We start from the raw sequence: 14492 nt of genomic DNA on the forward strand, positions 1-14492 counted from the left end.
AGTTTAAAAATGTTTTTGTCGTTGTTTCAAGATGTAAAAGGAAGAGTAGTTAGGGACAAAAACCCCCATTTCCTTTCCAAATAGAACAGGGGTTTGCTATTTGCTTATTTTTGACTCAATGCTACTTTTTCATGCTATGCTACTGAAACCTGCCAAAGTCCCTATTTCATGAGATATTAGGTTATGAGTTCAGTTATGATAGGCACTCAGCTGGCTTAGGCTTTCTCCCACTGTCCTCTGACAGCAGTCATCTTGTTAAATATAAGCAGGCTAAGTTAAAAAAATTACCACAGAGAAGGTCAGAGTGCATTAATCAGTTACTAACAGAGCAATCTAATGTTAAATAGTCATGGGAAAAACCTGTTAAAATTGTTAGAGGTGAACAGAAAATCCAAATCAGGACAAGAGAGAATGGAAGTAACTACTGTAACATTTGTCAGAGAAATTGTCAATTTGTGAAGTTTTAATTCACACAGAATTACTATGCAAGCATTTACATTTTCCAATTACATTACTAGAAATGTATTGCTGTAAATGTATTACTTGCTTTTTTAGCCAGTACCACAGCTTTTCTTCCCTAATGAAAATGTGATTTTATAGATGTTTTCATTGACCTCTACTTGGATTAGAAAGCACTCTAATGAGGAAGAAGGCAAAACTCTTCATTTTTGATTAAGAATTAACCAATAATTTTTGAAGGGTAAGGACTAAACACAGAAACAGAAACAGAAACATCTTTATCTGGAGATCCTCCCTCCAGGTGATTTTCCCCACCTAGGGATCTTACTCTCCTGGATTGGCTGGCAGGTTCTTTACCACTAATGCCACCTGGGAAGCCCACTTTTGCAGTTACTATTTTTGAAAAGTATAAAGCATTGTTATGTTTTTTATGGTCAGTTTGTAAATGTAAGGCTTTATTTTACTTATAAAAGTGATATTTGGATGGAGCTGGAGGAATCAAGCTTCCTGACTTCAGGTTATACTACAAAGCTGTAGTCATCAAGACAGTATGGTACTGGCACAAAAACAGAAATATAGACCAATGGAACAAGACAGAAAGCCCAGCAATAAACCCATGCACCTATGGGTACCTTATTTTTGACAAAGGAGGCAAGAATATACAGCGAGGCAAAGATAGCCTCTTCAACAAATGGTGCTGGGAAAACTGGACAGCTACATGTAAAAGAATGAAATTAGAACACTTCCTAACACCATACACAAAGATAAACTCAAAATGGATTAAAGACCTAAATATAAGACCAGAAACTATAAAACTCTTAGAGGAAAACATAGGCAGGATGATGACATAAATCAAAGCAAGATCCTCTATGACCCACCTCCTAGAGTAAGGGAAATAAAAACAAAAGTAAGCAAGTGGGACCTGATTAAACTTAAACGCTTTTGCACAGCAATGGAAACTATAAGCAAGGTGAAAAGACAACCTTCAAAATGGAAGAAAATAACAGCAAATGAAACAACTGACAAAGGATTAATTTCCAAAATATATAAACAGCTTGTACAAGTCAATACCAGAAAAACAAACAACCCAATCAAAAAGTGGAAAAAAGACTCAAACAGACATTTCTCCAAAGAAGACATACAGATGGCTAACAAACACGTGAAAAGAAACACTGCTCATTATTAGAGAAATGCAAATAAAAACTACAATGAGATATCACCTCACACTGGTCATAATGGCCATCATCAAAAAGTCTAAAACAATAAATGCTAGAAAGGATGTGGAGAGAAGGGAACACTCTTGCATTGTTGGTAGGAATGTAAATTGATACAGCCACTATGGAAGACGGTATGAGATTCCTTAAAACACTAGGAATAAATCCATTGTGTGACCTAGCAATCCCACTTCTAAGCATATGCCCTGAGGAAACCAAAATTGAAAAAGACACATGTATCCCGTTGTTCATTGCAGCACTGTTTGCAATAGCTAGAACATGGAAGCGACCTAGATGCCCATTGACAGATGAATGGATAAAGAAGTTGTGGTAATATACACAATGAAATATTACTCAGCCATAAAAAGGAATGCATTTGAGTCAGTTCTAATGAGGTGGATGAACCTAGAATCTATTATATACAGTGAAGTTTGTCAGAAAGAGAAAGATAAATACCATATTCTAACACATATATACAGAATCTAGAAAAATGGTGCTGAAGACTTTATTTACAGGGCAACAGTAGAGAATCAGACATAGAGAATAGACTTACAGACATGGGGAGAGGGGAGGAGAGGGTGAGATGCATGGAAAGAGTAACATGGAAACTTACATCACCTTATGTAAAATAGATAGCCAATGGGAATTTGCTGTATGGCTCAGGAAACTCAAACCGGGGGTCTGTATCAACCTAGAGGGGTCAGATGGGGAGGGAGATGGGAGGGAGGTTCAAAAGGGAGGGGATATATGTATACCTATGGCTGATTCATGTTGAGGTTTGACAGAAAACAGCAAAATTCTGTAAAGCAATAATCCTTCAATAAAAAATAAATAAATTTTAAAAAGTGATATTTGCATTTTCCAAATGTCTTTTGGTCCATGTATATACATATAGAAATTTTCTATAACATCCTATAAATAAGATCCTACCATAGTATAGTCTGGTATTTTTATTCAGCATTAAATTATGAATACTACTCCAGGTAACTAATTATAGATATTTAGTATCAAGATGCTAAAGCTGAAAGTCCAGTACTTTGGCCACCTCATGCAAAGAGTTGACTCATTGGAAAAGACTCTAATGCTGGGAGGGATTGGGGGCAGGAGGAAAAGGGGATGACAGAGGATGAGATGGCTGGATGGTGTCACCAACTCGATGGACGTGAGTTTAAGTGAACTCCGGGAGATGGTGATGGACAGGGAGGCCTGGCGTGCTGTGATTCATGGGATCGCAAAGAGTCAGACACGACTGAGCAACTGAACTGAGCTGAACTGAGTATCAAGATATGCTAAGTAGAAGATGAATGTTTACTACCATTTAATAATCTTATTATTTTTGGCAAATGTAGAAGTTGCTATAAGTTGTAAGTTGAATTGTGCCCTTCTGAAAGTTATATTGAAGTCCTGACCTCTGGAACATGTGAATGTGAAATTTGGAAATAGGATCTTTGAAGAAGGACTCAATTTAAGATGAAGTCATACTGGGTGGGTGGGCCCTAAATCCAATGATGGGGTTGTTTTCTTTTTCTTTTTTTTTAAAGGAGAGCGATTTAGAGACACAGCCACACAGCGAAGGAGGCAGTGTGACTATGGAGGCAGAGACTGGAGTGATGATCTACAAGCCAGTGAAAGTGAAGGGTTGCCCACAACTATCAGAAGCAAGGAAGAGGCAAGGAAGGATTCTTCCCAGAGCCCTTAAAAAGAACAGGCCCCACCAAAGCCACCTTGACTTCACACTTCTAGCCTCCAGGACTCTAGGAGAATAAACTTCTGCTGGTTTAGCCAGTTTGTGCTAATTTGTTATAGGAGCCCTAGAAAAGTAATGCAATATGCTATGCTGAGTTACTTTATTTTGCGTATTTGCCTATACATGGAAGTTAGTTATTATTCGTGTCATCTGTTCCATGTTTCAATGGTTGGCACTTCAACTCTGTAATTAAAGAAGCAAAATGCTGTGATGTGTAAGAAGGAATATATGGGTTTCCCTGGTGGCTCAGTGGTAAAGAATCCATCTGCCAGTGCAGGGGCCACAGGTTCAGTCCCTTGGTCGGCAAGATCCCCTAGAGAAGGAAATGGCAACCCAACCCAGTGTGCTTGTCTGGAAAATTCCGTGGACAGAGGATACAGGTGAACTACAGTCCATGGGGTCACAAAAGAAGTCAGACTTGACTTAGTGACTAAACTACAACAACAAGAAGGAATATAGAATTTAGGAATTATTACATGTTAGATATGATAAATTTTGAAAGAGATCTTTATCCAGTTTTAGTCTCTTCCATTCAGAGGGACATGGAAAACTCAGACACTTTAGGGAAAGAAAAAAGGCAAATGGTCTGAAAAATAATGTAAGTTAGTCACAGTATCTGATAGACAAAAGGGACTGTAGATATTATTCATCTGAGGGCTGATGTCCTAACAGCAAAGTGCTCCCCCTTCCAGAGCAGACATTGCTCTTCAAACAGGATGCTGTTCAGCCCTAAGCCCAGACCTGGACGCATAATCCTCCTATACAGTGCACCACAGTTCAGTTCATTTCAGTCGGTCAGTTGTGTCCGACTCTTTGCGACCCCATAAACTGCAGCATCCCAGGCCTCCCTGTCCATCACTAACTCCCAGAGCTTGCTCAGACTCATGTCCATTGAGTCGGTGATGCCATCCAACCATCTCATCCTCTGTTATCCCCTTCTCTTCTTGCCCTCAATCTTTCCCAGCATCAGGGTCTTTTCAAATGAGTCAGTTCTTCGCATCAGGTGGCCAAAGGGGTGGAGTTTCAGCTTCAGCATCAGTCCTTCCAATGAATAATATTCAAGACTGATTTCGGATGGACTAGTTTGATCTCCTTGCAGTCCAAGGGACTCTTCAAGAGTCTTTTCCAACACCACAGTTCAAAAGCATCAATTCTTTGGTGCTCAGCTTTCTTTTTAGTCCAACTCTCACATCCATACATGACTACTGGAAAAACCATAGCTTTGACTAGATGGACATTTGTTGGCAAGGTAATGTCTCTGCTTTTTATTATGTTGTCTAGGTTGGTCATAGCTTTTCTCCCAAGGAACAAATGTCTTTTAATTTCTTGGCTGCAGTCACCATCTGCAGTGATTTTGGAGCCCCCCAAAATAAAGTCTCTCACTGTTCCCATTGTTTCCCCATCTATTTGCCATGCAGTGATGGGACTGGATGCCATGATCTTAGTTTTCTGAATGTTGAGTTTTAAGCCAACTTTTCCACTCTCCTCTTTCATTTTCACCAAGAAGTCCTTTAGTTCTTTTTCACTTTCTTCTTCACCATAAGAGTTGTGTCATCTGCATATCTGAGGTTATTGATATTTCTCCTGGCAGTCTTGATTCCAGCTTGTGCTTCATCCAGTCCAGCGTTTGTCATGATGTACTCTGCATATAAGTTAAATAATCAGGGTGACAATATACAACCTTGACGTACTCCTTTCCCAATTTGGAACCAGTCTGTTGTTCCTTATCTAGTTCTAACTATTGCTTCTTGACCTGCATACAGATTTCTCAAGAGGCAGGTCAGGTGGTCTAGTATTCCCATCTCTTTAAGAATTTTCCACAGATTATTGTGATCCACACAGTCAAAGGCTTTGGCATCATCAATAAAGTGGAAGCAGATATTTTTCTGAAACTGTCTTGCTTTTTTGATGATCCAGCGGATATTAGCAATTTGATCTCTGGTTCCTCTGCCTTTTCTAAATCCAGCTTGAACATCTGGAAGTTTTCAGTTCATGAGAACCCCATGAACAGTTTGAAAAGGCACCACAGTTACAGCCAACCAATCAGAACTGGCCCCAAATAAAGCTTGTGCACTCCTGGGGTTCAAGCCAATCTTTTTACAGATGGAAACATGGAAGCTCAGGCAGAGAAAGGGAACTGGGCTCAGAGTAAATTAAGGGCTATTATTAGTATCGAATCCCCAGTCTAATGCCTTTCTGTTTCACCGCAGTGTCTCCTCCTCAGCAGCAAGCAAGAGATTAAAGTCTTTAAAAATTTTTTTGTGTGGTGAAAATATAGGGGGCATCAAAAGTTCTTTCAAAATCTAAAACAGATTCCATATGACTCCTTAATAGTATGTCCGGGGGTTCCATAGGCATGTTAAATTCTTTAGGACAAGAATTCGATGTAAGAGATTGGGTATAATTTTAGTGGGTAATGATTGCGGTGGCAGTCAGTGAAGGAAAAAAAGGGTAAACTTTATTACTAGAGGGGTATAGGCTATACTATTAGATTGACCAAAAAGTTCTGTGTGGTTTTTCTGTAAGATGGTATGGGAAAACCCAAATAAAATTTTTGGCCAGTGCGATACTTTGGTTTTCCTATGCCACTAATCCACAGTATTTATTAAGTAAACCTTGCGCTTCATGACAGGAGTATCAAGATGAGTAAAAGGGTGACCTTAACCTCAAGGAGGCCAAGATGTAAATAATTAGTGGCACTATGATGAGTTTAGCAATGCATTTTTGTGCTGGGACACTGCTAATAGACAGTACTTTATTATTTATAGAATTAGAATGAAGTAAAGGAAGTTGGAAGCTAATTAGAGGTCCTTGATCTTACCTCATAGTCAATGCAAAAATCCTCTTTGCACTTTATCTTACAACAGATCAATTAGTCCATTTTCTTTTGACCTGATTGACTTAAAGTTAAAAATATATGTACTTCTTAGTTTCATCCTTTGCATGGCAGTTAATGGGATCTATTTCTAAAAGATATGACCCTGAAATTTTCCATCTGAAATCATTTAGTGATGTCCTGTTTACTAAGATGAGACTTTGTAACAGGTTCCTTGGAGCCTAGAAGACAGTGGAGCTAAGCTCTCAAAATTCTGAGGTAATATATTTCAAACTTAGAATTTTGTATTTAGTCCTATTAAAACTAAAGTGTGAAGACAAAATAAATATTTTCAGGAAGCTGCTGAATGATGTGCTTCACCAATACAGGCAAGTAAATGGAAGAGAAATATATGGAATCCTAGGTCTTGGGGGACCTACCACAAGAAGCGGTACTGTGGTTTTCCAGGACGATAGTGAAGGGAAACTGCCAGATAGGAGAAGCGACGTAGAGGGTTCTAAGAGCAATGTCTCCTGAGGAACAATTTCGAAAATGTATCCAACTGATATATTACCAGGTTTTGAAAACTATAACATAGAGGGGAATTGTATATATCTTGAGGATGGATGGGTGTGAATTAATAAGTACATATATAGTGAAGCAAATGAAAGAATGAGGCTATTATTAACTCAAAGGAAACCAAAATATTCTACAAGGAATTACATAACACATACCAAGAAATAAATCTCACATATATGGTCACCTTATTTGTGGTGAGAATGTCAAGACCATTCAATGGGGAGAGGATAACTGGTGTTGGGAAAACTGGATATCCAAAAGCAGAAAAATAAAAGTGGATCTTTATCTTAATGCACATAAAAATATTAATGCAGAGTGGATCAGTAGCCCCCATGAAGAGATAAAACAATGAAACTTTTTGATGGAAACATATGGAAAAATCTTGATGATTTGGATTTGGCAATGCTTTCTTGAATGTAGCACCAAAAGCACAGGCAAAAATAGATAAACAAGACTACACCAAAATGAAAAACTTCGTGCATTAGGAGATACTACTAATAGAATGAAAAAACAGCCTAAGGAATGGGAAGAAATATTTGAAAACCATTGATCTTAAAAGGGATTAATGTTCAGAGTATATAAAGGACTCCTACAACTCAACATGAAAAAAAAACCTGGTTGAAAGTAGGCAAAGACTTGAATAGACATTTTTCCAAAAGAAGATATATGAATGGCCAATAAGCACATGAAAATATACTCAGCATCACAAATCATTCAGTTCAGTTCAGTTTAGTCGCTCAGTCGTGTCCAACTGTTTGTGACCCCATGAATCACAGCACGCCAGGCCTCCCTATCCATCACCAACTCCTGGGGTTCACTCAAACTCACTTCCATCGAGTCAGTGATGCCATCCAGCCATCTCATCCTCTGTCATCCCCTTTTCCTCCTGCCCCCAATCTCTCCCAGCCTCACAGTCTTTTCCAATGAGTCAACTCTTCTCATGAGGTGGCCAAAGTACCAGAGTTTCAGCTTTAGCATCATCCCTTCCAAAGAATACCCAGGGCTGATCTCCTTTAGAATGGACTGGTTGGATCTCCTTGCAGTCCAAGGGACTCTCAAGAGTCTTCTCCAATATCACAGTTCAAAAGCATCAATTCTTCAGTGCTCAGCTTTCTTCACAGTCCAACTTTCACATCCATACATGACCACTGGAAAAACCATAGCGTTGACTAGACGGACTTTGTTGGCAGAGTAATGTCTCTGCTTTTCAATATGCTATCTAGGTTGGTTATAATTTTCCTTCCAAGGAGTAAGTGTCTTTTAATTTCATGGCTGCAGTCACCATCTGCAGTGATTTTGGAGCCCCCCAAAATAAAGTCTGCCACTGTTTCCACTGTTTCCCCATCTATTTCCCATGAAGTGATGGGACCAGATGCCATGATCTTCATTAGGGAAATGCAAATCAAAACCATAATGAGATATCACTTCATACATTTTGAAAAAGAAAAAAAAAAGTGTTGGTGCCAGTTTGAAAAAGTGAAACTGTTGTGTTTTGTTGGTGGGAATGTGAAATGGTATAGCCACTGACACTAAACATTGAATTACCATGTGATCCATTTATTCCACTTCAGCATAAATACCCCAAAGAGTTGAAATTAGAAACTCAAAGAAATATTTGTATGCATTTTGTTTGTCCACTCATCTGTGATAGACCCTTGGTTGCTTCTACCTTTTGGCTATTGTGAATAATGCTACTATGAAACAGTGAGAGAGTTAATTCTTAGGTAGATTGATAAGGAGTCTAGGGCCCTCAAGCAGGAAGGGGTCCAGAGCCCTTGCAAAGGAGAAAGGGGTACAGTGCTCTCAAGGAGGAGAAAAGGACAAACTTTTTTCTTCATTGCTTTGTCTTCAGTTCAGTTGCTCAGTCGTGTCAGACTCTTTGTGACCCTGTGGACTGCAGCATGTCAGGCCTCCCTGCCCATCACCAATTCCCAGAGTTTACCCAAACTCATGTCCATTGAGTCGGTGATGCCATCCAACCATCTCATCCTCTGTCGTCCCCTTCTCCTCCCGCCTTCAGTCTTTCCCAGCATCAGGGTCTTTTCAGATGAGTCAGTTCTTCACATCAGGTGGCCAAAGTATTGGAGTTTCAGCTTCAGCATCAGTCCTTCCAATGAATATTCAGGGCTGATTTACTTTAGGATAGACTGGTTGGATCTCCTTGCATTCCAAGGGGCTCTCAAGAGTCTTCTCCAACACCACAGTTCAAAAGCATCTTCAGTTCAAAAGATTCTTCTCAGCTCTGCTTTGTCTTAGTATAACAATGTATCTTGCTCATGGAAGTGTTTCGCCTTAACAAGAACCTTCTGACTAATCTTGTTATCTTAAAACATTTGTTGTGGGAAGGGGTCTGGTAAGACCTTGCTTTTGTTAGTTTTAATCTTATTAATGTAAGATGTATGTTGTGGGAGTGGGTCTGGTAAAAGTATATAAGGCCTTGATAAGACTATTGAGGGGGGCACTCTGTCCCCCGTCTGATGTCTATGTCAGAAGCTTTCTCTGTCCCTTTTTATAGCTTAATAAAGTTATGCTGCACAAAAGCTCTTGAGTGATCAAGCCTAGTCCCTGGTACTGAAGCTAAATCTTCTTTGGATATCATGAATTCGACACTGTTCACCATAACCTACCAAGGACTGTACAAGTATATGAAAACATTTACAATACCAAAGTGGCCTCTTAGCCAAAAGAACAGTGTGATGATTTCTTAGTGTTTTCATTTCAGTGGCTCAATTTGGATATAGGAAAGTTCATTCTGGTAGGTTTTAAGTTCAAACCTGTCGACTTTTTCTTTAGGAATTGTGACTTTCAAATCAAATTTCCTTTGTAAAACTATGTGTAGCATTTACAGCCCTCCCTTCATTTATGGACTGGTATCTAAGACTACTAACCCCTAAGTAAGACATCATTGCAATAGTCAAATCTGGAAAAATTCAAGTATCTTACATATGTACCAAGTTCTCACCTGGCCCACACACTGAGTCATTTCTTTTCTATATATTACCTTTCTTATTTATCTCTTGGATTCTGCCTTTGAATGAAAAATAACCTTTAAAATAGCACTCACATTGTAATATTATAAAGAACTTGTAACAACTCATTTTTTCCATCAGTGCACTAAATATAGAAATGACTATTAACTTCTTGCTGCCTTCATACCACATTTGAATAAGTATTTCAATTTGCCTTTCTCTTCATCTCACAGATTTTTAATTTTCTGTTTCATTTACGGTCATTAAAGAATATTACTCAAAATGGGCAAAAAAGGCTAGTGTTTAGTCATTTTTAATTTACTGTGACACACACTTTTGCTGATTTACTGAATGGACTAAGGTTATCATAATGCATGGTCTGTGTTCCTCGATGCTTCGGATTGCGTTTCCATATGGATGCATTTTCCATTAGAAGTCCTCTTGGGCACATAGTGCCCCTATTAACTGAGTCATAGATTGTATAACCCTCAGGAGAACTTAGTAACCTGATTTGGAAGTGCAGGGAGAGTTAGGATGAAAGACCAAGCCATAGCCAAATCAGTTAGGACTTCCCTGGGCAAAGATCACTAGTTTTGTCTTTCGGCTAGTCTCCCAGACTGCCATCCTGGTTAGCCAGTTTCCTCAGCAGCCTGGAGTCTACACCAGGTCATGCTGGGAAACCTGTATTCATGTCGTTCTAATAGGTATATCCTGGGGAGCTCTGAAGCCCAGAGTGTGTCTGGGCTTGGGCATGAGCTTGAGACAGGAGGATGAATTGCTGGAATGCCTGGAAGTGACATTGAAAGAAGAGGGAGAGGAGGTTTGTTTCATCTTACTTCACAAAGCTGCTTGTGGAACCTGGGCCATGGGTCTCCAAAGCCTCTTGTCTGTCATCTTCCCCTTCGCTTGCTCATGGCAAGTTAGTGATAGCTGGTTTATAGCTTAGACCCAGGGAAAGGCAGATAACACAGAACTGCTCTCTGCATACCAATTACCAACCTATTGTTTCTACCATGGAAACTGGGAAAGCTAAATATGCTTTAGCTAAATTAGCTAAAAACGCTAATTTCTTTGACTGTCAGGATACTAAGTGGAGAAGTTTTGGCCAATGAGACCTTAAAGGGAGCATCTCCTGAGGGGTGTTTGAAAAGCTGTGCTTTCCAGATAAAATGGATTAGAGGCGCTTGATTCATGCCTTTCCCTTCTGCTTTGTCTTGCTTGTGTGTGTGGTTGTGTGTGTGTGTTTGTGTATGACTTTGTGTGTATGGCTGTGTGTATATGACTGTGTAGATATGGCTGGAGGAGCATCAGTTTTCTGTGGTCGTGAATTTTTGAGTTAATATGCTAAGAATGGCAGCACAGGCAGTAGGAAGAGTCTGAATCCTAATTATACCTTCAGGGTCCTACACTGTTACTGGACTTCCTCCTGTTGTGCTTTTGCTACATGAGGAAAAAAAACCAAAATAAAACAAGATGAAGGTATGTTTCAGATATTGTTGCTTGGCCATTCTACTCCTTGAAAAATAAATCCCTCCTAATTGACACACCAAAAAATCAAATCCTTTTGGTGGTTTGTATAAAACAGGGCTTTTGCTTTGTCCCTGTTGACAGTTTAGGCTGGATAATTCTTTGTTGTGAAGGACTTTTGGTCCACTGTAGGATGTTTAGTAGCACCCCTGGCTTCGACCCACCAGGTGTCTCTAGGATGCCCTCGATGTGACAACCAGAAATGTCTGTAGACTTTGAGAAATGTTCACTGGGGGCACAGATCAGTCTCTGCTGTAGAATCGGAAGCACAGTGAAATGGGCCTCACACAGATGCAAGGGGCCGTCTTTGACATGCAGATTATCCACTTGGATCAGCCAGAATGAGTTAGTTCATACTGCAGTAACAAAAGACTCGAATGTTTCAGTGAGCTACAGCTACAAGGTTTCTTGCTTATCAGGCTCTATATCCTTAGTGGTTTGGCTGAGGTTCTGTTCTGGACATTTCCAGTCTAGGACCTAGGACAATGGAGTAGCTTCTTTCTGAATGCTTGCAGTTTCTCAGATAAAGGAAAAAGAGTTCATGGCAAAGCAAGGGCTGTTTCTTAAGACTTCTACTTGGAAGGCTTGCATGCCACTTCTACTCACTTTTTATTGACCAAATAAATCCCAGGGCCCTGCCTGAGGCAATACGGTAGAGAAATGCCATCTCTTCACAGTGAAAACTCTTCTTCATACAGGTTTTGAGGAAATAATACTATCAAATCACCTAAGAAAAATAGACACTGGAAAGGGTGGTACTAATTAACGATAATTACGGTGCCCAGATCAGCTCTTAGGTCTTTTTTCTGGCGTGATAGGCCTTCACAGAGTGAGGGGCCAGCACATGTCCTGAGCAGAAAAGGACAGAGTCAGAGCACAGGGCGGAGTTTTAGAAAGCCCTAATAACCTCTGGGAAAAAAATGTAGAGGATAAAAGTCCAAAAGAACATAGAAAGAGACTGGACTAGTATGGTGGCTAAATGCACAGACTTTGGAGTCAAACCTGTTTTCAAATATAGAATTTACTGCTTTCCATCTCTCTGATCACAGGCAAGTGAATTAACCAAGTCTCCCTACATTCGTCTATAAAATGAGATGTGTTTGTGTGTATGTGTGTGTACAGAGGCAGGATGGGGAAGGAGGGAGAGAAGGGGTCTTCCTCTTCTTATAAAGTGCTAATCCCATTGTTAAGGCCTCATTCTCATGACCTAATCTGACCCAGAGTCACCTCCCAAAGACCCTCCTTCTACCCATCACATTGGAGGTCAGGGCTTCAGTGTATAAATTTGGGGGCGGTAGGGGTAGGGGACACAAACATTCAATTTATAACACAGCCTCTAATCACTTTGCTTCAGGTTCCGCCCTGGCACTCAGAAGAGCAGAACTCTTTGAGGAGGCAAGGCTTTGGGTAGGAGGGAGGGAGGAAAAAGGGAAGATTAAATATTCAATAAATGTGAGCCTCTTTTCACCTCCTGCCGTTATTTTTCACTGCACCACAGGAAGACCCAGTTGATGGGTGAGCTAGATGTCACTGAAGGATTGGAGCCCCGTGAAAGGGAATTTACTCAGAAAGACATTAATACTGTCCAAGGCAAACATTCAAAGGGAAAGCTTCCAAAAAATTAAAAACTTTATGGGTAGTCCTCTCAAAGGCACACCTGACCTCAGACATACCTCTCTCTCTCTCTCTCTCTGAGAACCTTTCCTTAAACCTCTGAGGGCAAATCTCCCCTAAGCCTGCAGGAAATCCCCCTGGCCACAGGGGCTGTGCATGCTAGACCTGTTTCTCTTCCCAGCAAAGCCTTTCCCTGTATCTAGGGATTTGGGATGGAGTTAGGCTCCACTGCCACAGCAGAAGAATTTCTAACAACCTTTGATTTCCCAAGTCCTGCAGAAAATCTGTAAGTGAGGGGTGCTGGGGAATTCTTTTATTCCAGGTCTGTCCTTTTAAAAGTCTACTCCAAGCGTAAGTTACAGAGGTGAATTTTTGCTTCTGACTTTCCAGCAAGTAACTTTATTTATATGTGCACATGAACACACACTAGTGCACATGAATATAACTTACACACGCACACACACACACACACACACACACATCTGCCATGGACATACTGATTCCCAGGGAAAGGTCAGTCTAAAGTCATATGAGAATGAGAAAGTTTAGTCCCCTTCAACCCCAAATAGTTATTAGCAGGATTCCTCTCTTATACTGGACTTAGTATGTTAAGTTATTATGCAAAGTAGGGTTAATTCCTTTTATTTATCTCTCTGATTTCAGGTAGTGCCCTTTGAAATAAATGGTGGGAAGGAAAAAAAGCAGGTGCATTTTTAACCCACATCCATAAATGGCTGTTTTCTTAGCCAAGCAAAACTGAAGATTGGGTCCATAAATGTCTTAGACAAAGTTATTTTCCTTTCTAGTCTTTGGCCCAAATGGGGGGAAACTGTGGATAGAGGTCTTTCTTCATGTAACATTATAATCATTTGTGATTAATATTATTATCAATTATCTGCTACACTGGTATTATTAGTTATCTGGCACTAACTTATTGTTTGTATGTTCTTTCCTTCTTAGCTTAAATTTTCAAAGTAACCATTTAATAAAGCTCTCAGAGATGGTGCAGATGTCAAACAATATTGTCTGACTTTGCATGACAATATCTCATTTTATTCTCTAATTTAGTTTAATTCAAAACAGGACTAATGTCTGTGAAATAGCCAATACAGAGACCAGCTGGGAACCTAACTGGCATTACTAGCTCCACTCAGATTAACATTTCAAAAATGACACCATATGGTGGAGAGCTTTGGATTTTATGACAAAGAAGCACAATGAATGCTGGACATGACAAACCAGCACAGGCTACGTTGAGTTGCACACCCGTGTGAAAGGTGCATAAGGGAGAATGATTTAACCATCACCTGCTTCCTTAGCAAGTTCTAGGCACAAACTGTTATTACACGGTTTTTAAGCAGACACCTTTGTCATTTTATGAGAGAGCTAGATGGCCTCCGAGTTCAATGTGTTATTTTCAAATTATTATGATTGTTGAAACCATTCTTCAGAAAGCTATAATTACATACCAGAGAAAGGTTTGGTTGAAAAGTCCAGATACATGTTGACATTCATACATATGCCAAACAATTGAGAAGGTGCTCTGAATTTTGCCAAATTTCCTTTAA

This window comes from Ovis aries, chromosome 2, assembly GCF_016772045.2.
Source record: "Ovis aries strain OAR_USU_Benz2616 breed Rambouillet chromosome 2, ARS-UI_Ramb_v3.0, whole genome shotgun sequence".
NCBI lineage: Eukaryota > Metazoa > Chordata > Mammalia > Artiodactyla > Bovidae > Ovis > Ovis aries.